General features: G+C 38.7%; 1 protein-coding gene and 1 long non-coding RNA gene across 5 annotated transcripts in view; one reads left to right on the plus strand and one right to left on the minus strand.

Annotated features, from left to right (window-relative positions):
• Positions 1–22,193, minus strand: part of LOC112637234 — an 80,047-nt gene extending 57,854 nt beyond the window's left edge. The window contains exons 1-2 of the long non-coding RNA XR_003122469.1: positions 21,611–22,193; positions 21,000–21,388 (exon numbers count right to left, since the gene is read on the minus strand). This is a non-coding gene — a long non-coding RNA (uncharacterized LOC112637234). The remainder of the gene's footprint in view (positions 1–20,999; positions 21,389–21,610) is intronic.
• The window catches only part of LOC105256483 (probable JmjC domain-containing histone demethylation protein 2C), a 271,823-nt gene that overhangs the window by 109,451 nt on the left and 135,404 nt on the right, over positions 1–26,968 (plus strand). The gene's annotated exons all lie outside the window — the stretch shown is intronic.

The following is a 26,968-nucleotide window of genomic DNA, read 5'->3' on the forward strand; positions in this document are numbered from 1 at the left end:
AGCGTAATTACTCGGTCGCGTTGTGTCGGTCGTATTTAACGGGACGGCGACGCGATACCACCGCGTATATCTCTCGGTAACAAGCGACCGTCTGTTTGCGTTACGTGATACGGCATTACACGTTCGCATTTCTGCGGACATCGCGCGATGGAACGGCAATGGTAAACGAGAGCATAATCGTCACGGTCTCCCGCGATGCGATGGGTCTCCGTCAACTTTGCTACGGGTTCGCAACAATCTCGCTCTCGTTCGGCATCGCAAATGTATACGCGTCAAAGTGCTCCGTGGAATTAATTAATTTCCGCGCTCTCCGACTTGGTCCCACCGGGAATAATTCTGTGCACGCCCGACACAAAGGGCCCGGCTCTCTCGTAGTCGAAATTAAATAAGACGCCGTCGAGTTTGGTTTTGTTTCGGTCAGCCACAATAGTTATATTGTGGTATGCGCGAAACGATAACGACTGCGTGTGCGTACGTGTATTATTTATACTACGCATTGTCATCGTTCATTGTTGTTGACCGCAAATTTTGGCTCTCGCAAGAGATTAACCGCAATGTTAATTAGAAACATGCTGAATAGACGAGAACAAACGAAATCATTCAAACATGAGATGATAAATGCAGAAAAAAACATGGAAAGAATTTTAATTAAGAGCTATTGATAATAACTGAAAATGTTGAAAAATATTTATTGAATTTACTCCCTGGATTATTCTATATTCATTTATCTATACACGTCATTTCGCTTAATTAACATACATACTAAGCTCGAATTGCTCAAAAGGGGCCAACGGGGTATGATAAACCCCCCGTTCGTCTGTGTGCGTATGTATGTATGTTGTGTCCACAGCCATGAATTATTATTCGCATCTCAGCCACTCGATCTCTCCCTCTCTCTCTCTGTCTCTCGCCGGACAATTATATCCGGCCGCTAATCGATGCCGCGCGCGATACAAGCCATCAATCAGCAATAATAAATCTCCGAACGAGATCGCGCTCTTCTCTCCTATTAAATTACCGCGCGCTCGAGGACCGGCGGACTCCTCGAATTATTTACGGCGCTCGAAATATCAGCCCGTCCATCAGCCGTCACGTAGAAATCACATTTCCGGGCATGCCGACGCGTCATTCCAACGTCGTTTCGCGCGTTAATTTATTTGTCCGCTTTTTCGAGAAAACGACGGCAGCAATACCAGTAGCGGTAGCTTGGCCAACAATAAAACACGACAATACAGTGGGTGGAAGAAGTAAAAGAGACGCAGGTCAACTTGTATACTTAGGGTCTCATTTACGCGATTCTTTCGGGGAAATTGCAATTTTGCAAACGGTAAACAAAAAGAATAGCGTTTTGTCGCTTTATTGGAAAATGCGCAGAGAGAAAGATTTTTCTGAATAAAATTTAATTTTTTTGAATATTGGAAAATAAATGTACAGACTAATTAAAAAAAAAACGGGACGTAACGTTTAAAAGCAAAAACTATGCAATTTAGAAATATCTGTTCCGAAAGAATGCGCGTCATATGCGCAACATTCGATGATAAAAAATGGCATAAAAAAGTTCCCGCCTTTGCCTTTCTGACAAATGTGACTCTGTCCGGGGATTTTAAAGGCGCGGCATCAGCGTTTACGACGGTTCCTCTTTAAGGTCGCCGCGGGGTTGGAGAGCGGTCGATACCGTCGTCTCGAAACAACCCCAGCCCCTCCCATCCCTCCCCGCCATTCGTCTCTCTCTCCCGCGTTCGCCTGTTCCACAGCATTGTAACTGGCGCACACGAGAGCCTGTGGATACCGGAGGGGTGGCGAAGAAGGGTAAGCGTGCTGGGTCTCGAAGCAGAAGGGGATAGTGGAGGACGCGCTCATTCAGGATGGATGGGTGCTCTGTGTTTATCAAAGGGGCTGCCGGCGACCTCGCAAATACCCCGACGTGACGGGCCCCGCGTCTCCCACATCTCGTCGCGTAAATACTTTACGTGAAATTTGCTTTTCCACTTCCTCAAAGTTGTTGTTCTTCCTTGTTGTTCTGTATAATCGATCGTCTCCATACAATTATAAACATTAACATTCTTTGTAATTATAACGATTAGGTTAATTGTATAAAAGTCAATAATTGAAAAATGAAATTCTCTGCTTTTTCTCGCGAATAATGTGATTTAAGATTTGATTTTTTTATGTTATTCCTTACATTATATAATTATAGTGTTCTTATATTACTAATTCTATAAAAAACATTTATTAAAAATATTGCATCATTTTTCTGTCTTTAAGTTAATTTATCGGAATTGGAATGAGATTAGAAATCTAGTGCACCGTTGATAATTCTTCTTCTAATGCATTTAAACGGTCAGGTTTATCAGGGAGGAAATAGTTGTAGAGATACATTGAATTACGTCGCGTAATTTTCTCACGCGAACTTTTAGGTCAGCCCGAAAATTGGATAGCACATCGCAGAATTAACGCGAACAAACTACCATCGAGCTAAACTGAACCGACGCTTGAGATACTCTCATCTCAGTTACAAGGAAGTATACAAGAGGGGTGCGAGTTGAGCAGTCAGCAAACTGTTTCGCAAATGAAAAACTGCAACTATCCATCCGATCCCTCGTCGTTCCCTACGTGTTGGTTAATTTCGCTCGTCAGTTCGGGGAAACTTTCCCGAACGCCCTAGGTTCGTCCCTTCACTCGCGCCCTTCCCATTTACCTAGCTACCGTGACGTATGTATCCCGGGAAGATGCGTTTTCGTGTTCGAGAGGGGTGTTTCTCGAGCGTGCGAGAAACTCCCTCCCTCTCTTTCTCTCTCTCTTTGTCTGCCTGGAATTCGCGGTTCACTTCGTTCGACGGGTTCCGTGAGCGAAATTACGGCGTAAACGCCAAATTATCGAAGCTGCCGCCGGTTCACCGTTCGCGGTCGACCGCCAATCTCGACCCCTCGCTCCTCGATCGAGAACACTACGAAATTCTGCGGCGAATCGACTTATTCGCTGGTAAATCGGATTTAGATTCGCCCCTCTTCTGTTACGCGCGAATCGAGTAATCGAGTTCCCGACAATCGCGGCGGCGGCGCCGGCGGCCAATTCGCCGCGCGCTCGGTTTGCGAAAAACAATCTTGCCGCTTCGATTCTCGCTCGTTTTGCCGATTCTATCCGGACAGTAGGATCGATCTCCCCGCAAACTCGCATGAAATTGTCCCACGCCATTCTCAATCTGGACGTCGTTTCCGTCGTAAGTTTATTACTTGATCGTCGAACGTATCGATTCGTTGAATGTGTCGAAGTGGACCTTGGTATGCTTCGTTAGTAAAGTGGATTGAAACCAAGTCAAATTAGAGAAAAAGATTTTATTTTCCCTGTCTAGCTTAATATCAAAAAAGTGCAAACTCTTAAGAATTGTGCATGATTGAGAGAGAGAGAGAGAGGGAGATATTTATTTGTCGAGAAACTTTTCTCATTTGAAAAGTTAATTTGGAGAATTTTGACAATTATAATCTGTTAGATTTTTTGCATCTTACATAATTCATTATAACTTTCGAATAATTTAGTCATTATTGTTACTATTACTGTTTTTTCACCATCGTAAAATTATGCGGTGAAAAAGAATTAGAGAAATATGAGATTCTCATGGTGCACTTTTTGCAGCGATATTACGGTTTGTTACGAGACAGCGAAAAATGCTTACGTCACACGGACTCGGATTTTTGCGAATGCTTTTTATCTTGATTCACGAAGGTTGCTATACAGGTCGTAACAACAAACTTCGAGAAAAACAACGGCAAGGAGATCGTAAAAGACGAAATATGGTCTGCGCGATGTAAAAGCAATAAAATTGGGAAACTAAATCCGCGCCGAGTAACGTGAAAGTCGGAGTAACGTCAGTCGGGGAACCGACTTGCCGCTAATACACGACGTGCGTTGTGCGTGTCACGATGCTTTTCCTTCATGCTCATCCTTTCTCGAGCGCTTAGCGCGGCTTATGTTATTCTCGTACCCTTCATCCGTTACACACTGTTTGCTGTTCGAGATGAATTATCTTGTACCACGTCTCGTTGGATGTCAGTCCGCGCGTGATGAAATACGATCGTGTCTCTTCATCTATCTTTATTAGATCAGTCTTTGGAGTGAAACGAAAAAGAAGAAAATGTCACGATTGCTAGATTTTAACGATCAAATGATAACCGTCGGTATTTATAGATGCTTATCGAGGATAAAATTATTTCTGCCAAGAATAGTTGACGAATAACGAAAGATACCGTAATAATTTGAAGGACATAAATTTTGATATTTTAATGTCCACACAACATTTTCGACAATTTTTGATTATTTAAACGAGGTTTGTTTGATAGACTATATCACAGCATCGAATAAATGAATGAAACAGAAAATAAGTTTCAAATTTTATATACCGATAAAATTTAAATAACAATTCTTTTTGAATTCTTTTTCATTGTGAATTTTTAACAGTAATATATTTTTCATCGCGCACGTTTGAAATCGCGTCGGGAATCTTTGTTGTATTTTCTCACGCGCCGATTTTCACACTCGGGAAGCGAGATATTATTACGAATCATATTTCGTCCGCAGAAGAAATATTCGAAAAAATACGAACCAATGGAAAGTATGGCAAATCCTTGCTTTAGCGAGACGTGCATAAGAAGCGTATTTCCCGAGACTCGATTTGTGGAAACGTCAGGTAAAAGGCGAGGATTCCAATTGAACCGAATCGAATCGAAACAAACGTGCGGTATTATCGATAAAAAGGTGAAAGTGTCGGAGAGAATCTCGGCAAACGCTCGCCGAGCACGCTTCGCAAACATTTGTCAATCGACGTGCGGCTTAACCTGCTTCCTTTTTCTCTTCTCGCGCACGAACGCGCGATATGTCGGTCGAGACGTCGTGACCTCTTCTGCTTCTCTTCTTTGATTAATTCTCGTTACGAAATTGGAACTCGCCGAAGACTCCCCCCAATGAATCATCGCGCGTGAGAATGTATTCTCGGCTGCAATCGTCATTATCGTTTGCCAGTTTTTATCTCTCGTTTCTGTGCGTTTCCTGATAGTTATTGAGAAACCGCTTCCCAGACTATGCCATCAAATTGGATAAAAACGATTGATTTATGTGCTTCCACCCGAGTTACGTACTCATTCGGGTTAACATGGAAAATATCTTCTTTCTTCAATGACTTTTTAGCTCGGTGCACATCGCTCCCGTAATTTGTCGTGATCTCTATTTTTTGCGACTTTTCCATCTTTTATCGCTCTGAATATCAAAGTAAAATATTAAAGGATTATTTATTTCCAGTGCGAGAAAGAGTGTCGAGAGAATAAGAAGAAGAAATATTTCTATTAATTTTGCTCCTTTTAAAAGTTTGATTTGTATGAATTATTAAGTCGCGATCGAATGATTTCATATTTGTTCCTTTGGCAAGATAATGTCACTCAACAGTGCTGTCACTTGGCTCATTTTATAACGTTAGCAAGTGTCGTGACAAAATTAAATCAATATCGAGTGAATTAACTTAATTAAGTTCTTATCTTCTTAATTCTCAATCTGAGTCAAGTTTTACGCGATGCATAATCTTGCGCAATTTCACTATCAATGCCTCGATGATTACACTCGCATTGCTGATTTAATGACCTTGCCGTACTCTTTCGCTTGGCCGCAACTGGCGAAAGCCGGAGGAACGAGCTTGTGCATCAGCTTCGAGATAATCCGCTCGATCGAGCCTGCGCTCTCGGCGAATATGTCTCGACGATCGAGACACGAAGATCGATCGATCTTTCGTCGAACGTCGGCGCGCCGAATGAGAGACACTCCGGGGAAGAGCGTGAGAGAGCGTGATATTGCCAGCTGCAGCAAACGGCAAAGTGCAGCAACCGGTTCGATAATGACGTGTTGAACGGGTAAACGAGGCAGGTAGTTTCGGAGGAGAGGCGGGAGAGGAAGAAACGGAGATGAGGAGGATCGCAAAGGGAGGCCATGGAACAGACTTTGCGACTTCGCGTATATTGAGCATCGATGACCATTAAATTCGCCGAGGAATCGCTGTACGACAAAAGGAGAGAAACTGCACAAAGAGTTGTGCACACGAGACGATCCTGCCCCCTTTATATTAGATTGTATTTGATCGATCGATCGATCGCGATCACTTGTTACGACATTCTGGCCATTTCTTTTGGATTTTAGCAAAAAATTTTACTGCAATTTTCTCTATTGGTCTGCTATAATTGAACTTTGTCATATTAAAACATTGATTTAGATGAAAATTAAAATAATAAATATGCGAATAAATAAATATACGAAATAATAAATGTGCGAAGAAAGAAATATAAAAGTGGACGAAATTAAACTTTTGTTTAGATTTAACATATTAATTTATGGAAAATTAAATTCTTTTACCATATATGATTATAGTGGACACATAAAATTTTGTATTTTATTTTATATAATATAATATAAATTATTATTATAATTATTTTTATAATGATTATAATAATTATTTTTATAATTATTTTATAATATAAAACAAACGTAATCATAATGTTAAAATTTGAATAGTAAACAGAAATTGTTGCGCCAAAATGATACATTTTTAATTCGTGAATAATTTTATTTTTAAAAATTTCTATCGTTAGGTAAAAATCTGATCGGTAATGCACTTTAAAGCTAACAAAGCACAATCGTTGCATGGAAAATCGCTTCAATGGGAAACGAAAACATAGCCAAGGCCAGCAGCATTTTATTGAAATTTAAATGATATCCGTAAATATTTGTACAATACATCAGAGTCGAATCGGTCATGACTCTGACGTAATTTGCGGTTGTTGTGTAACGAGCGAGAATACTCTTCGCAAAGTATTTCCGACGGTGACTACGATAAATTAATGACTCGTCGCAACGTCGAGGTCAACAAACAGCTATGGCTAGAAGAAGCTACGTTTGTATTAATAACCACAACTTCATCATCAACTCAGGATGTAAGTCATAAAGAAAAAGAACCAGTGAGATAAATTACGAACTAGACCCAAGATTATAAATATGCGCCCGAAAGTATATATAAATATTTGATGAGTGCATTTTTAACGTGACGACGATATAAAAATGGAATTATCCTTATAATAAAAAGATGTTTTATAGATGAAATGATAGTTATTTCATAATTTATTTTTTGTTATAAAATTATAAAATTGGAGTACTTTTATTAGTTGAAAATTAATGCAAAAGGATAAAGTTTGCATTTAATGCACGGCGTGATGTAATGGTGCCTGGAAGTTGCTCTAGATTTCGACTCCATCGATGGATGGGAGTTTAAAAATAGTGCATCCGTGTGTGCAAACAGAAAAGGCTGACAGGTGTGTAAACATCTGGAGCGTCATACCTTCGACTTCGTTTATAAATTAATTCGGGCGTCATTTATTCGAGCGGCTAAGGCGAGAGAAATTAAGAAGAAGACGAAACCGCTTCGAAATGCTAAACACGTGCGTTTCTCGCCAAGTCGATTCTCCAAGGCCTTGACAAGCAAAGAAAAAATCGGAACACCGGTCACACTCGTAAATGGTTGACTGGCCGCTGCTTTGTAAAAGCGCACCTGGCGACACGTTTTTGTATCCGTTCGTAGATATCGCACCTTTAATGACCACGACCTTCTTTTTGCTTTCGAAAAGTGACGACAATGAAGAGACGTTTAGTATTTCACTCACTTTATTCTATCTACTTTAATATATATATATATATATATATCTTTTTAAGATTTGTGTTATTCCTAAGTATATTTCCCATTAATTTTTTCATATTAAGATTTAATTGCTAAAAATAGAAATTAATAATATTTTTTAATTTCTATTTTCCAAAACCGAAGAATTCTATCGCTGTCAATCATGGCGTTATGTCATTGATTACAGCTGACCAAGTATTGAAATGAGAACGAGATGCGTTATTAATCGGATACTTAAACGATGCGTTTACGTGTAATTTTAGATCATGCCGTTAGCGTTACCACCTTTGTTCCCAACTAGCCACCCGAAGTCATTATGTGACCGAGTGTGCGCGTTTGTCGGACTATTCAGCGCGATGTTTGTCGCGCCCACCAACATGCCAGGCCATTAACGATGTCTTTTGTTTCAGGTAAATATGCAGCGTGCTTATTGCCTCCCATTCCTCACCTACTAGTGACCCGCCATGGTAAGTCTCATGAGAGCTTCGTTCTTTCAAGCAATATTATACATATAACACGCGAATGTACGACATGACTAGTTTAATTATTTGATCGTAAATCATTAAAGTGAAAAAGTCGAACTTATTTTCTTCTCGATATCCGTTTTGCAAGTTGCTTAACAACTTTCTTAGAGAACTTTTCCTCGCACATTATTTTTCTATTTTATCTCGACTCGATTTATGAAGCGATATCAAGTAGAATTTATTGAGAGAAGACACTCTCAATTTACAGTGCAGTGAAAGAACTCTTCGTGAACATAGAAATTATTACAAAATCAAAGTCCAGCTATGTCGAGGAACGATAACCCTCGTGTATATCGATGATAGACGTAATAAACGGCAGTTATTTATAAAACGAGACGAAAGAAAACGCAAATTTGCGAGCGTCAAGCTTTTAAATCGAGATGTCGCGAGATAAGAGCGTCGCTAAAAACGCGATCGCGCAAAATCTCGCGGTACCCACGTTTCTTTTCTCTCGCGTGACGATAAATTAATTTCCTTGGAAATAATTATGCTCGCTCTCCGACTCGCCCACCGCTATCTGCTTGATTCATCGCGCGATTAGGTGGTAAATGCACGTTTCTCCAACAAACGCATACCTGCATATGCGTACATAAGTTGTTTCTCTCATCTGAGCGGTCGTTCATAGTACGGTTTTTCTCATATTCGTGGTGGTTCACGCTGATGCTATAAGTTGCTGTTGTTTTTCCTCAAACGCGTTTATTTCGCTTTCGTTGCGTCCATTTTTGTCGTCCCCGGTTCTCGTCCCGTTATTTTTCTTGCGTTGTTACATTGCATTTTATTGCCAGTAGTTTTTCTTGACCATCGCTCGCGACACGCGAACGCAGTTATAGCGGAACTATGGTAAATATAAATTCTTTTTGTGCTGACGATGCTATTTATTGATCAACGCGAAGTCGATTTTTCCTCTTCGAAAATGTCATGACTCGTAGCCTTCGGGTTATAAATTTAATTAAACAAAGTTCTTTTTCTACAAGTTTTTTTCTTGCTAAATGAAAATTACACTTTAGATATCTCTTTACAGAGTAAAATGAGTTTAAATGTTTCCAAGTGTGAAAGAATTTACGTTGACAGTATATAAATTAGCAAGATATTTAATTATATTAAATATAATATTCAAATTCGTTCTCTTATTTGTTTCCTGGTTCGTTGATGAGAAATTATAAAGGAGGAACAGGTTAAACATGCAAATATCGCGGTCTCTTCTATAAATAACGAGCTTTAGAAAACGCTAAACACGCGTCTGATGTAAACGCGCGGCTGCATTATTTATGGAGCCACATTTGTTTCTGTTTAACTATCCACGACTTTGCTGAACTTTTGAATATTCCATATTGCAGATATAGTCGTCGGCGGAAATATTTCGAGGATGCGACAAAAGTTTCGTCGCACGTGTAGAATAACTATATTTTCCGCGTTCAAATTAGGATGATTAAGTAGCTGTCCAGTGTTCTGTTGTAAAACCAAGAATGACATATCTTATTATACTTTATTGTATCATAAATAATCTTGTTTGTTGGAATTTTAACATACACTAGCTGTATTTTTACATATATTTTCGTACATATTTGTACATATAAACATGTCAGGAAGAATTTAAAATGAGAAAAAAATATTTAAATTCTGTACGTATTTTTAATTTTTTTTAGCGCGCAATCTTTCAAAACATTTGGAATGTATTGGTCGTATTATTGATTCATCGATGCAACTGCAAGTACAATATATTGCGTCCTCTTTTTTTTCTTAAATTTTCATCGCTTCGACAAACTTGCTGTGTACGATGAACCTGGCTATCGTCATGATAACCCTACATCATTCTTCTTTCTGTATCGGTATACACATACGGGGTTATCGTCGATCGGGGCGAACGACGAGAATGAAGTTCGTTGTTTCCGGGTAACATACAACGCATGATCTCGTTGCGAAACGAAGATTTTTCCGTTGCCACACAAACATATTGCGTATGTAAATACATTTATTATTGCAGTTTCACTGACAAAGTCATGTTGTCGAGTCGCGAGAAAAATATGTGTAAGCATAAAGTTTTAAAATTAAAAAAAATGATATATCACACTCATGAAGCGAAAGATTATACGCGAGTTTGCATCGCAAAATTTATTTTTTTAATCACAATAAAAATATTTATTAATATTATAACATTAAGATATCTAATGAATAAACCAAAAATTCAATCAGATTTAGTGTAATAACAAAATTAATAAAAATCACAAGATTGTATCTGGTTTCTTCATTAATTTATTCCAAGATATAATATTATCAATTTTCCACACAAAATAATTTACATACACATACATACTTGGGTCTGATAAGTTAAGATATTTTTCCGGATAGATAGGATGGACAGTCTCGCTTATAATTCGGTCAGTTCTGGCGGGTAATCGCGATCGTGTTATATCTCATCACGGTCGCAACACGCACGTGGTTCGTAATCATGGTGTTATCGTTATCCAGACGGCACATAGCCGTGTTATCGCGAGTACGTTGACTCTCACTAACGCGCACGCAGAAACCATCCGTTATCTCCGAGCGGTTGACTTCTCTCACTCGGAGAGCATTATCGTCGTAGACGAGGCAGATACCGTCCGCCACAAGATGATTGTAAAGGCCAATTAACGTCACGTCGTTGTTGCATGTGTTGATCGAAACCGCCTCACAACGGCTGCAATATTCTCGTAAATCCTTTGCTCCGTAAGTAGGAAATCAGGGTAGGCGTTGGAAGGCCACTCAAGGTTACCATGTATTTTTAGAAAGTATAACGCGTGTGATGTAACGTTTTTAGAATAATCGCTTCACCGATAATCGCTACGATAATAACCCGCGGTCGCCTGACTCTTTTGGAAGAACCGGTTTCTTTTGAAGACGTGAACGTTTTATTACTTTCTAGACCTATTTATTGATCCATCGTATAACTATACGAAGACAATATATCAATTTTATGACTCTATATACTAAATAACGTGAAGGTAACATTTGACATTTGAAAAAAAAAACGTAATGAATAAAAATTTATTTTGCATATGACATTATGTTCTCCACTGACGATCGATATCGTTCGTCTTTTTCTATTCCACGTATCTTGGGTTCTCTAAAACCCGTTTTAGAGAAAAGCTGTCAAACCAGATTTCGCACTGGTGAAGCCAGTTATGGATAAATTTCTTTCTCTTTTTTTCTTTCTTTATTGTAGACATAAGGCAGAGCGTTTACAAAACGTATCCATCGGTTTATTTGATTCGTTCTATATAAAAGTCTGAATTCTTTACGTTTTTATACGCTACAGGGAAAACGAAGAGTAGGACTAACCACTTTACAAAAGAACCTGTTCTGTAACAGGTACAGGTCTCTTCGCACTGGCAACGCGACACGTCATGCCGCTCTTGTAAACCAAAGCAGCCTAGTTGTAAAATGTCAGTCTTCCTCCCTTTCCTCTCTCTTTCTGTTTTTCCCTTTCATGGCAAATAGTTTCGCAGACTTTCCTGTCACGTCGGCATTCCATGGACAATCGATATTTCAAAGTGCAATACGTTACATTGCGCATATGTTACCGACAGGTTTTTATAGTTGCACGCAACGGCATGATAGCTATAATATCTCATGAATGTGCGCTCTGAAGTATCCCCTTTTTATTGACGTAAATAAATAACGAAATCGTATTTCTTGATTAATTTAAAGTGTATTTTACTTTAATAAGATGTTAAGTTTATATCGAAGAAGTTGGAGAAATAAATTTTGTAGATTTTGAATGTCACTCGTGTCACGCTATAAACTACGTTAATAAAATGCAGAAACTGAAGTTTTAGAAAAAAAAATTGTGATACCAAGTTTTTGCATGAAAAAAATGTGTTTAATTTTCTAGTAAAAATATTTACTCAATAAAAAAATGTATTCACCCGACAATAATCTATTATTGTATGTTTGGTATTTATGGTCATTCTGCGCGGTCGCGAAGAAGTAGGTCACGTTAAAAGGTACGCGCTAAAACCGATCGAGCGCGCGTCTCAACACGCGGTCGACAGCGTGTAATCTACTTTGTTAAGGCTATTTAAACGCCCTCGCGAGACTACCGTTTCCAGCATCGCGAGCTTTTCCCACGGCGAAAGCACCGTGATGCTGATGATGCCGCGGAAGAATCCGGCTGGCCACAATGCAGAACAGGTTTTGGAAACGAGTCTCTTGAAACGCCGCGTGGCAGCTCGCCAGGTCCGTAATATGTCTGCACCTAATGCGACTCGTCTTCCTTCTCCTCTCCTTCATTTTGCCTCCAGCTTATTCCCCGATCCCGAGATGTGTACGCGGCAGTTAATCCTCATCTTGCGGCTCTTCTCAACAAGCGACTCATAAACAGTCGTTTTTATCGCCCTATATGTAGCTAGGTGAGAGCCGTCGACCTTGGCGATGGTGCTCAGCATCATCGCCAAGGATCGAAGCCGTGGTCGTTCGAAGGAGTTACCGCGTCTCTTCGCCAATTTTAACAGTCTTATTTAATATATTTAAAAAAGAGACCTGTTCAGAAATTTAATTTTTAACGAAATTATTTTAAAGAAATTATTTTATATAAATTTTTTTTAATTAACAGAATGAGAGAATACCACTTGAATGCAATAGCAATTTATTTTCAAGTTTCACAAACGATGCTGCAAAACTTTCACATGTAAATTAAAGGAAAAATAATTTAAAAAAGAGAGATTGTATAAGAGCTTTTTTCAAAATAAAGATTAATGCTCTTACTTTGATTGTAATTTTGAAAAAAATCATGTGAAGTAAAAGTGCTAAAACGAAGGGGAACTTCTTCGGATTGACTTCGCCAAAAGTTCGCCGTCTCAGAAAATAATTTTCCCGATGACAGGAAATGAATGGAAACGATTTCATCCGTCGATTTTGTTGATTTAAAACGTGAAAACTCAACACTCGCAGGATGAAGAACGATTTTTCTTACGGTAATTTAGAGCTTCTTAAGCAACTCTCATGATGACGATTCTGCACATCGACTAAAACGACTGTGTCGACTCAATTTAGACGGCCTGGAAACTAGGCAGCTCCCTATTTCTGTTGACACACTTTGTAATGGTCAGGAAAATCAGGTGCAGATAACGTTGGCGAGCAGTTTGCGAACTTTGGACGATGCGCTTTATAAAGTTTTTTCAGTCATTTTCTACGTAATCCCGATATCTTATATCTCACGTGTGTAAATATTTATGCGTGACGATGCTCTGTATATCAATTATTTTCCTCAAACGAATTGACCCGCGGAGGATAAAGTATAATCTGATCTCGACACGCATACATGTCCGCATCTTGTGGATTAAAACGATTTCAAAATATCTTTGCGGCCTTGGAAAAACTAGCGCGCATAAAACGGTATATATTCATTATTCTTTTATAAATGTAAATAAATGATTAGATTGATATATTATTAAATATATTTATATATTTAATATACTTAATATATTTACATTTATAAATAATATAAAATATATTATAATGATAGAAAATATATAATTGATATCGTTGGTTTGAGTGAAAACTCGCTCAAATAAGATAAGAAGAGGAAAATATTTATCTATATAATATATATGTAATGTTAATATGTATAATATTATAATGTATTTAAAATTAGAGAGGGAGAAAAAAAGAAAAATGGATGAATAATTTTAAATAATTGCAAAACACTTAAAAATTTTTAACTTTTAATTTTAAAAATAATTGTATTCCTTTAATGAATTTAAAGTAAGCTTTTCTTCAAACAATAATTCGATAAAGACTACTTAAATACCTCGAGGTAACTAAATATAAAGTTAAATTGCTATTAAAGTAAATTCTACTTGACATTAAGCGAAGGCGGGGATCTTATCGTCCATTTTGCATCTCTTAATCGACTCTGTGCTTTCTTCGATTTATAATCCAAGTTTGTAGTTCAAGAACTATCGACCTTTCGACGCGTCCAAGGGCAAATTGTTTGAATCTTGAACGCGTCCGTATTACCGAACACCGCGTATACCGCGCTAGCTTAACGATGTAACTCGTAGTTACCGATAACGACCGACCGACCGACCGCCCTTACGCAACGTGCTTAGAGTGCTGGCAATTAGGGTAATTGCATTCCGCGCTCGCGTACGTAGGCGAGGACGGAAAAGAGGCAGACCGAGACGAAAGAACGCGGAGTGATTTGCAAGTCAAACCTATCTACCTACCTACTTATCTACCTGTCTTGCCTTCGCTCGCTCGTGAGGGAAAAAAACCTGAGGAGGAAAACTCGACGCGTGTTTTCTAACGAGCCGAAGACCTTCGCGATAAAGGAAGAAAAAGTTGCAAATTATTCTCATCCATGTTATTAAAAAATAAGACCGGCTCTCTATCTTGCTCTCGAATATTGAATATCCGGAAATTTTTAACTCGCTCGTCGCGACAATAATCGCGTTTCTGCTTCAAGTCGTGTTCCCGGAGAAACGAGGATAAAACGAAGAACGGACTGTCGAATAGATACAAGATGACGCAGTGAACGATCGAACCATGAAAGCCGGTAATAATCATAGCGAAAAGCTGGAATTTCTCATGGACAGGCGATTCCCTTGATGGACTCTGTCTTTGTCCGTTCAGTCGCATTTAAAAACGACGCTCCTTCTTCTTCGTTAATAGCACTCCGGGTTGCTGCAACCCCCCCACTCTCTTCTGACCCTGCACCCCATTGGCTTTTGTCTCCCTTGCGATTTTATTCACTGTTCCTTGTCTCGTTTTCGCAATACATAACCTTCCTCTTTCATTTCTTGGTTTATTCATTCGCCCCGCTTCTTTCTTCTCGGTATTTCTTCGCGTTGGCACGGCGGTTCTTGTCAAAGAGGAATGGAGAGGAATGGAGGGAAGGTGAAAAGGAGCTGGAATAAAACCAGTTTTTAAATAGGCGCCGTAATTATTTCCTCCCTGACTCGACAGAGAGAGGGAGGGAAGAGGGAAGAGGATGGGAAAAGACCTGGAAGAAATGTAGTTGTGAACCTCGTAGACGATATGTTCGGATATGGGCTTTGAAACGAGATGCACGATGCTGGTAGTTTCTCAAAAGCAAAAATTCGCAAATGGCGAATTATGGGTCCAATTATAAGACGCATATATATTATATAAAAAAATCTGGCCTATGTATATCATAAGTAAAGTAATATTTCCCTTTTTAATAAGTGAAAGTAATTAAAAAGTAATTAAAATTATTTATAATTAAATAATATAAAAGAGATATTTTTATGAGATGCATTTTATCGTTATTTCTTTTGATTCCACATACGAAAAACAGTATCCAAAATATCATGTGTTTATAAAAATAAAAATTATTTCAGATCAAACAATAATTTATAAAGATACTTAATATTGTAAATTTAAGAATTTTGACGAGTAACATGAAGGTATAAAAGGTATTATTTGATAATATTAACATTTATTTTCTCTATCTTCCACAGATTTACTATATTGAGTTTTCTGTATAATTTTCCATCATAATTTTTTAATACATTTTAATATATTTTAGATACTTTTTTTATTTCTTTGTAATCATAATCGCGCGCGCATCTATTAATTAATGTTGTTTCATAAAGATGCTTTTATCAGTAGTTTTCATTTAGTAATGATTGAATACAAAGAGAGGATAGAAGATTCGCGTTTATTATGCCTGTTTCGCGCAGATAAACGAGCAAAAGAGAAATACAGATTCATGATTCATGCCATTGACAAGCATCGATAGCCGTGTGTAAATTTCGGAACAGTTCTGCGTTGTTTGTACAGTTCGCAGAAATGAAAAAGATAATTTGTTATCTCCACCGAGTAATATATCACTAAACATACATTGGAGAATATCAATTTGTACTATACTATATGTATTTTTACATAAAACTGGCTTGAAGGAATCTACTTTAATAAAATCTTTTTTTTTAACTTGTTTATCACAAAAACTTATGTAACGTTGAAAAGAAATTATATTTATAATATACAATTTAAATAATTTAAAGAAGAATCGGTTTCTAATTAATTAAGTATTTATTTATTTAAGAACATGTCCATGATTAATGTACATTATCACTTCATTTCATTGAATATATCATATGAAATAAGGATTGTCAAATATATATATATATATATATATATATATATATATATATATATAAATGATAAGGAAAGTATTAATATTCTCACTCCAAGATTTATTAATCGAGATTATAATTACTGTAAGAAATGTTTTATATATATTAAAATATAATATAATGATTCTCGAGAGGAGCTATTTTTTTAGAGAAAAGTAAGTTTTTATTTTCTTGTCATTTTGATGTACGTATATATCCCATCGGACAATTCATGAGATCGAGCGATGGAGCGACATATCCTCGTTGTATGGCGTACACGTGCGGGAAACACGATCGCGCCCAGCGTGTCTCGAATATCCTTCGTTGTAGGGACGTAGGAAGTTGTAATGGGAGGGCAATAATCTCGAGGTTTGCGTAAGCACGGATGTGGAGCACAACGGAATATACGTCTATCGAAACACCCATATGTTCATCGAAACGCCCATGTTAGATTATCTCTAAATGCGATATTTACTTATTCCGTTATCTCTCGTATAAGAGTTAAAATACAATTCATTAAGAAATAATGGTCGATATTTTCGTTTTAGAAGATATGAGCGATCGTTTGACGAGAACGGCAGGTTAATTGCATTCCTCAATTAATTAATCGGTATAATCTCGCGTGTCAAAAGCGTCTCGACATTTAGCCACATATCGGGAAATTCAAATTAAATGAATTTAAGACGAATTGATATACGCCGCCTCAGAGAGCGAACTTAATTCTCCAATCGTTCTCGATATAGAAATCACTGACGAATCGCTTTAATGTATTCCGAGCGTATCTCGCGTGCGATAAGAATAACTCGGATCGCGATGTTCTCGCGCGATCGATACGATCCGAGTACATCACCGACGTGCTTTCCGCAAAAATAGATAATTAACAGGTCGACCTCGTTCCCATTGAATCTCGATCCTGTGTCTCGTCTTGTTTTCCATGTCTCTTCTCGATGCTGATTGTCGATGTAGATGTTCACATCGCTATTGATTAACGCGCGAGGGATCTGTCGACCGTTTGGTGAATTTCCATTCGCGTATTCAGACACTAACATTACTAAACATGCGATTACATTCATATCGTCGAACCTTCGATAAAAGTTCGCGACATGCGAGACTTTAACCGGCTTTCTCTGATCGGATTTAACGTTGATAAAGATGGCAATCGAAGGAACTTAATTTAGTGACGTGTTTCTAAATGCACTTGACAGATGTAATGGACGGTTTATTTTCTTCTCAATTTAAATCTTCGACTGCGGCTTTTAACAGTGAGAGTGTAGTGACTCATGCTAAGAAGGCGTACAGAATATCCAGAATCTTTTATGAATGCTTTTAGAATCTTTTATATATTGATGCTGCTTATATAAGCTTCAGAATTATCAGAGTTTTTTAAATTATTTATACATTTTTTTAAAATTATTATTAATTATTACATATTATGTTATATATTATATTATATTTTTTAATTATTATTTTATTTAATTATTAATAGGCGATTATAGTAGATAATAGATAATAAAAATTAAAGGTAAGCAATTTGATAAAACATGATAAGAAAAAATCAGTTTTAATTTGATAAAGTGGAAGCAGATAGAAATGAAAGACATTCCGTTTATCTATTCGCTGCAATATTTATAGATTCTATATCTATAGATTCGAACCGAATTATTTTGGGAAGATACTACGGTATGTGCGCGTTGCGTCTCTCAAACGTAGAAATCGTGACTTTGTTCTTAATTTACGTGCAAAGTCGACGGCTCACGTGCCGCACGCGCGAATATACCTATACACGTGTCATGGAAAAACATAATTGCCTCTCTGGCAAATCGTTCGATCGATTGAACTCTATCCTCTCCGTGTCACGTACACGTATTCGTGCATAGGTATTTTATATTCAAGATCGATTCAAATCTCTCCGCATTACTCTTGCTTCCTCCTCCTCCTCCTCCTCCTCGTTCTCCTCCTCCTCCTTCGACTGTGATCCAGATCGCGCGCATGGATCTCATGGTAAAGTCACGCGATCGTAATGCGGTGCCATTAACCCAGAATTCCACGAGGACGTAGGAGGAAGAAGAGAAGAAATCGTTCTCTTTCTGCTTCCTCACACGTGGATTCCATCTCTTTCCTTCTGCCTCCGCAATCCGCGTCACGTCTTTCTCCGCGGATGGAATTTCAGGACGGAACGAGTGAGTTAACCTTGACAAGGTATGTCGACCGCTGTCGGTCCGCTGACCAGAGACCCGGGGGTCTAGAATTACCACTCGAGGGATCGATTTGAGCGGGACCAAAAGAGAGGCGGACAGTTCCTCGGAGACACTCGGAGATCGGATCGCGTATATATATTGTGCTTCTTTTTGCATTATCTTCTTCTCTCTCTGTGTGAATATCCTGGTCATCGAAATTGAACGATAGAAGCTTCCTCGCATTTATCCATTTATATGTGCTACGTTATTTTCTTGGAGAAGCGATATTATTGTTAGTTTTGAAAATTAGTATTAATATTTTTAACAATTTTAAACCAATTAGACCAAAGTTTATAAACTTTTCTTTTATTTTTCTAGATTCTATGATTTTATGATTAGTTATCGATTTTAATATAAGTTTTTAATAATAGAAATAATAAAATTTAAATTTGTATATTATTTAAATTTCGCATCTCTTATGTTTTCTTTATCTAATTCATAGTCCAAAAATAATCCCAGTAAATAATCTTGTAGAAAAACTTTGTAACGACGACGAACGGTCGTAAAAAAGAATTCGAACCATCCCATTTCCCGAGATATGCACGTGAAAGAGAAGTTCCCTGTCGGCGGTGGAAAATAACAGAGAGAGGCATCAGGATCGAACCGGACCACGCCGTCGTTAAAATGTTGCCTACGGATCGATGAACTACGGATCTGATCATCGCCGCAGGTACCGCCTATGTCCTTCCCTCCCCGTTTCCCTAACCGGATGATGGACCGGACAATGGACCCGGACCGGATCGCCTCCTTCTCGAGAGGAGATCGGCAGAGAGCTCTCCGCCGCTGGCCTGCTCCGGAATCACGATCGATCGAATCGCGGGCGGTCGGAATCCGACCGGTCGGAGAAACAAAAATTCTTAAGGGCCCTGGATCCCGAGAAATTCGGGTCCAGGGCTTTCAAAGGCCAATTCGGCAAAAACGGGGCCGCCTGGATACTCGCGCTCGTTCGTTGTCGAGGAACCGGTTTTACGCGCCGGCCGGCGTTCGTGCGATGAAACACGAGGACGAGGATCGACCGGAGGGTTTAGTACCTGGGTCGTGTACCTGACGCGAGGACGAATAAGCAGAAGTGCGGGAGGAGGGGGGAGGAGGAGGGAAATCCTGCATCCCGAGTCACGAAGTAGCCGCCGCGAGATCGCCTCTGCGGAACTTGATCCGAGCGGAGGGTTGGACCCGGTCATTTACCACTCGTTCCCGCAGTCCGATTCGCAGGTCGGCGGGTGTACGCCACTACCGGTTCATCGAGGGCCCTCTCGCAGGGCCCGAGAAGGAGCGAGACCTCGCCTGAGACAAGGCCGGTCCGACACGCAACGTCTAACACGTGCACGCGCGCGCATAATGAGAAGCGCGAATGCGTGACGTGTAACATTATATCTCGTTTTCTCTTCAATCTTTTTTTTTCTTAACGACGTACGATAACTATGAGACTATAAAATAGTGTCGCCCACGTACGCGGTGTTGAGGTAAAACCGGAGAACCGGAATTTCTGTCCCGCTCTTCGAGATTAATCAAATTACCTCAGCATCGCGCGTATCTATGCAGGTTTGAAAATTTCACACTCGCCGACATGCGTTTACGTTAACATTTGGGGCAATAATGTCGTGATTTAAAAGAGCCAGATTCGCTCGATCCATTAACTCTCGACATTACCGGATTACAATGTCCGATTAATCGAAGAGAGCGTTGCCTGTCGTGGCCATTACCGAGGGAGATCCCGCGTGTTAATGTCAATTCCTGAAAAGCATGACAGCGGATACCGCTCTATCTGACCACCCACGTTATGGCAAACGAGCGTATCCCGTTGCGATCGTGGCTCGTAAAGCTCGCGATATCGGTTACAGCATTACAGCGTTACAAGGTGTTCGACGGTGGTATCCGATGTCGCAAAATCGAACGCGTGTAGTCCACCAGCCACGATTCAATTAGTAATGCGCCAATCAGAGAGGATTCCCCCGTTGTTTCCGAATCTAGCTCGATACGTTTTGCATGCGGGAATAATGTATGCTCATCGTATAAAGATAACATCTGTCTAATCGATATAAGCGTATTCATTCTTCTATTATTTATCAGCTCCGATTTCATGAGAATTATGGTTAATTTTTAATCTTTGTAAATTGAAGACAAAGTTGCATACAGGATATTTCGGAAAATGCAGGTTAATCAACAGCATACGTTTAATAAACGTGTTATATGAACTTAAAAATGTGTTCAACGTTAATTACTTGCAATATTAATTCTTTTTAATTATCTCTTATTTTTAACATTTTTTCCAAGTCAGATTTTATATCTCTAAAACATTTGGTGCAATTTACATTATTTTTGACGCGAGTTTAATATTTCTTTTGAAAGAAATTCAATATTTCTTATTTAAAAAAAAGTCATAAATTTAAAAATATCGCCTCATAACTAATCTTACCTTTTTCATCCTGTATCGAATCATGGTTGCGTGCGAATTCTGCGAGTTCACTGTTCTGTCACTGTTCACTGTTCTCTTATCAGTCTGATCGCTAAATCCTTACGATTCCTTACGAGATACTTTTTCTCTCTCTTCATCTTGGCAACGATTCATACAAACATAATATTTGAGTCACACAAACGAGAAGAAACACACAAAAAAGAAATGCTCACTTCGATAATCTAACTGACAAATTTTATGTCCGTCGTTCGTTTAAATATTCCTGACACTCGTCTTGTTCCGGAAATTTAATCATTACGAAGCAATCTATTTTTTTAAATTCAAAACGAAATCACTTGTAATTCTCTGTACGACTACGTGATAAATACGCACTGAAATTGCTGCTCAAACTTAACGTAGAACGTAGATTAAATATTAACACTTAAAAACACTTAACGAAATTGCCATTAATGTACAGTAGGCGCCACGAACGCCTTAACATAAAATTGGGACTAATTCGAGACTAATAATAACTTAATAATATCTAGTCATTATTAATCCCGAATGCGATCAATTTCATATGTTAAGGCATTATTGGCGCCTACTGTACTTAATCGTCTAATCACACGCACTTTTATACAGTCGCGCAATGGCAAGATTCAAACTTGTCGATTGTAACAAATAACGGGAAGAGAGATCCCTCTCGTTCAACGAAACTTCCGATAAAGCTTGCGATTTTTAGCTTACAGCTATTCGAGATCGGGTCGTTGCGCGCCGCGCGCTTCGGGCGCGCTCGCGCCACCTCGTGACTCTTCGGGCGAGTTCGCCGGCGTTCGTGGGCAGTCGCCAGCCGCGTTCAAGCGGTCCGATTGCGCGGAGTGTCTTGTACAAAATGGTGCGATCGCGGTGGGTCTGCGATTCGTATCCGGGATTAACGACGTATTTACTCGTTAAGACGATCGCGCGCACTCGTCTAACAATCCTGGCTTAATCCTCGACGAGACTCGTCGCCTCGAAGTGTCGCCAAGGTCGACCCTGGCTACGCGGAGTGTTCGGGCCGAGTGTTCGCGAACGATACATTGTGTGCCGCGGTCGCGAGAGCTGGTTGTTTTTTTTCTCTTTTTTTTTTGTGACGTGGTGATTACGTCGATGAAAATGGATTACACGTCGTCGCCGCTCGTCGCAGTCGGACGACAACGCAGCTCCTCGCAGCAGGTAACGTACGCTTTGGAGACTCTTTAATCCCGCTCGATCCGATTAAATCGCGCCGAGGAAGCCTCCGAAACGAAGCTCCCATATCTCGTGCAAAACATGGCGCGCGTGCGAAGTTGCAAGGTCATAACGCGCGAGACGCGAAAGGATCACGCGATTTATTAGGAATTGGTGTGAATATCGTTATGTAAGAATCATTTTTCGCAACGCTTAGCTTTACGTTAATTGCATGACCGAGACGGATTACAACATGGAAAGTGTTTTGTAACGCGATACTTTTTTTTTCGCAACTTTTAAGTCATTGAAGTTTGCTACATTTTCAGAATATATTTTCACATGTCGGTATACTTTATTATATTAAAGATTTAATCTTGAAACATGTATGTACAAGAAAATTAATTTGGAGCGGAATTTCAAAGAATTCGAAAGACAATTATCATAAATTTACAAATAAAGTATGCATGTAAAATTTACCTAATAATAAGATTTTCTTATAAATTTTAAAGAGAAATTTTACATTCAAATACCCTATATTTATATCAGGTGAAGAAATATTTTTTATTCTCCTATCGTAAATATACAATTAAAATATTAATTCGCAAGATAACATTTTGAATATATAAATTATTAATCATTACAACTCATTTGTAAACAAAATTTTTCTCACAATAAAAGACATTTATTAAATTTTAAATCGTTGATACAACTCAAGATGTCAACAAGTATTATTTTCCCGCTCGCACACGTAACAAAATTTTTTTCATCAAATATTTCTCTTACATACGTAATGTCAATGACAGCGCGCGTCCTTCACGAATCCGCCTCGAGTTTGACGTTTAATGGAAAACTATTCCGCGAGGCGGGGGGGGGGGGTTTCACGCTCGAAAAGCCTGCATCGCGTCATGCTTTTATTTACGCGGGCACGTTGTTGCATCGTTGAAAATTAAAACTTTCACGGGGGGGGAAAGCACGCGCGGAGCGAGGAGTTCTTTTTATGAGTGCGTGGCCGCGGCCCGCGAAAGATAAACGACGACAAGCCCCATTTCGCGTCGCGCGGTTGCATTCATCCCCTCCCCCCGCAGGATCTCTCCGCTGGCGTTATTCCCGCGTTCATTCGCTCGTCGAAGAGGGTGGAATTTATATCACGTATTTCCCTCCCGGCTCTCGTATATGAAAAGGAATATCGGCTTGCTTCCGCCCGGCGTGATATTCGATCGACTTTCAATTGTAATCGAATGGAGACTCGCCGCGTTGCGAATTAAGTGCGCGCGCTCGATGGGGCACAAAATAAATACAGCCCCGGGGATTTAAAGCGAGAATCAATCCCTTTACGTTGCGGGGAAGGGGGAGAAGGGCGGGTATACGTGTATGCTCGTGCTGCGTTGCAGCAGGTGGTGCAACTTCTGACAAAGGAGAATATCTTAGCCAATCGCGTTTTGTTCGATCTATCGTCCAAAAAGCACACACCGGCTATTTTCGGTCGTCTGCCTCAGTAACTTTGCGAACGTGAAACGAAACGGTGCAACGAATCGAAAAACGGGCTTCTACGAAGAATATCGAGATAATAATATATATCTTTTAACATTGCAAAACGGTGCGATTAGATAACTTGTGTTTTAAAGTGCGTGGTATTTGAAATTGCACAAAGTGAATGTATTTGCACAAAAATAACGTAACTGTTTTTCAATATTCTAAATTCGTTAAAAAGGTAAAAAGCTGACTCATTTTACTGACAAGATATAAACGTATCTTAAAGATATATTTTCGAAATTGGTGCATTGATTATACATGGTTTACTAAATTATCAAAGTTATTCACAAATATTTTGATACAATGAAGGAAATTAATATCGATTTAATTGTCTTGCAAGAGGAGCGAGATAAATCTCTTCCGTACTAACCATTTATCTGGTTGCCTGTGTAAATCAAATTCTGCAGCGAAGTAAACTTAATGAAGACATAACCTGAAGATATAAATTCCTGAAGATACAAGACATAGAAGATATAAATTCGTGTAATCAAGTCATTTACAAAAAAAATCACGAGAATAGATTTATGTTAAAAAATAAACTATTTTATGACGCCTCTTTACTCGTGATTTTTAACAAGATGTGAATTTCATTATGTAATGTATACAAGAAGCATATATTCTCTGCACTATATCATCCTTCTCTCTCTCTCTCTCTCTCTCTCTATATATATATATATATATATATATATATATATATATCCCCCTCTCTTCTTCCCCTTTGAAAGAATTTCGAACTCGGTCGCGTCTCTGCATCACGTACATAGGTCCTCCGGGCGAATCCAGAAGCGGTCGTCCTTCGGCGAAATAATTGCGGAACACAAGCTAGCTCGCACGCTCTCCTGGCATTTAATGGCGGTGGTATTCGCGACGCGTATACGGAGCAGTCGTTATCCTCGATTTATGGGCAGGTTCGCCATGAATCCTTATGCGGCGTTCGGTTAGGTGCAGATTCGATGAAAAGCCGTGAGAGGAGAGGGACTATCTGAACTGACGCAGGAGCAATCGAATGGCTCCTACTATCCATTTAGAGACGCTTCTTTTCTCGAGACCGATCTCGATAATCCGACAATATCATAAATAGGCGTATAAATATAAAAGGCTCTTTTTTGTAAATTCCTTATATTTTGTTTCACAACAAAAGTTTATTAGCAAAAATATTGAGATAATGATATAATTGAATAAATTTGAATAATTGGCAAGTTATAAATTGTGAAAATTGTCAATTTATAGTTTAATTCAAAGATTTAATCTCGAAACAAATAATAAATTATATTTGATTAATTTAAATCGGAGCAATATGCGAATAAATAACTCAAGATTTATTCTCCTCATTTAATATTGAACAGATTTTTTTTAATCAGTTCACTGATAATGGTCCATATATGTCCACTATGAATAACTTTGTTATTTTCAACGGATTTGCATGCAACTTGATACATCCACATTTTTCGGGTCGCTGATGACAAATTTGGGATCGAAAATTTAAAATGGCGGATTTAGTATGGTGAATTTTGTTATTCTATTATTATATTTGTTATTCCATTAGAGAAGATTCAAATTCGATATGTTCAAGTTTAAATGCCTTGAATTAATCCGTTATCTGCGACCAAAAAACGTATCGAGTGTGATATATTTCCATAATGGAATATCAAAGTTAATCAATAGAAATCGCCATATTGGATCTGCCAGTTTAAATTTTGCAATTTCGACCCCTGATTCGTCACCAGCGACGCAAAAAACCCCTTAGAAATAAACTTTCATGTAAAATATGAATTTATTTGCTCTCACCAGTTTTGGCACAAAACGTTGATTTCGGGTGTACCAGTGAACTGGTTAATAGAATTTTAATTTAAAGTTTTACTACAGAGCTGTAGAATGAAATATTTAAAAATGCAAGAAAAAATAATATTCTTCTTTTTCGATGGAGAAAAATATCGGCATTGAATTTCATGTGAAACACGTGTATGGAAGTGTGATGATATAAAATCTCTCGACTTTTTTCCGTAATACGATACGTAGAATACCTTTCCCGCGATTGATCGATTTACTTTTTTTTCCGAAGCTCCGTTAGCTCGATAAAATCTTTTTAGAGAGAAATATGAGAAAAAGCGATAGACGGCATTAATGATTACTCGTTCCCCATTTGTCGGTTGAAACCTTCGTCGATCGGAGACCTTTGGAGATCACAGGAAAATGTGGACGACACGGATTCTTTTCCTTGCATAATTCACGCGTTGACCTTTCGTCCGAATAATTCGCCACATCTCGCATGAAACTGACCGAGTTTCACGATTGAATTCCCGGCAGAAATTCTTCTCGGAAATCCTTGATCCTGTTGATGCTGACGAAATAAAAGATACTCGCGTGAATTTTTAATAACGTGTCAGTCATTTGAAAGATAAAGATCGCGAAAGATACCGCGAATTTCACCGAAATCTCAATTCAATTCATACATGTGTCTGTAATCGTCGTGTAGTTGCGAATATACACTCGCTCGTAAGCCTTGAACTCTGCTCAAGGACACGAGCCTGGATAGGAAAGAGACGTGCCGACAAAAGCTACGCTCCGTCGCAGATCTCCGGAATGAGAATCTAGTCTCAGCATGGAATATGCACAATTTTCAACTTTCTTTTCAACGACCATTTCGCAACGCAACGCTTCTCTCGCGTTTTATTCCATGAATATGCGATGCGACTCTCTGGTATTTTTGCGAGCACGCGCCCACTTATTTTTGCGGCGATCCGAACCATGTTCGCGCACGCGGAACCAATTTTCGAGAAAATGGAGATGGATATTTCCGAGACGAGGATACGGTGAATACATCGGAGCGGCGTGACGTGGCGCGCTTTGAATTCTTCAACGTTGCACGATACAGCTTGGTAACGAGATCGCCTTTTAGTATACACCAAAAGGCCCCGGTACCGACATAGTTTCCCTTAGAAAAAAATTTCTAACGTATAATGAACGTATCTAAATGTGGAAGTTTTATCGCGAGCATGAACCATGAATTCGAAGCTAATGTAATCCACAGATACTACAAAATTAACGATAGACAAATGACATAAATGTAATTATTTTTCTATTTTGATAAACGTTATTAAAAATTAAATTAAATTTTTAATTTTAATCGTACCTAAAATTATTCCGAAAAAATTATCTTAATAATCATTTTCTTAATTTTTTAATTTAAAATTCTATTATTTAAGACGATTAATTTATATACATATCTCCTGAAAACAATCGCGTTG

This window comes from Camponotus floridanus, unplaced genomic scaffold, assembly GCF_003227725.1.
Source record: "Camponotus floridanus strain SB8 unplaced genomic scaffold, Cflo_v7.5 scaffold1, whole genome shotgun sequence".
NCBI classification, from domain to species: Eukaryota; Metazoa; Arthropoda; class Insecta; order Hymenoptera; family Formicidae; genus Camponotus; species Camponotus floridanus.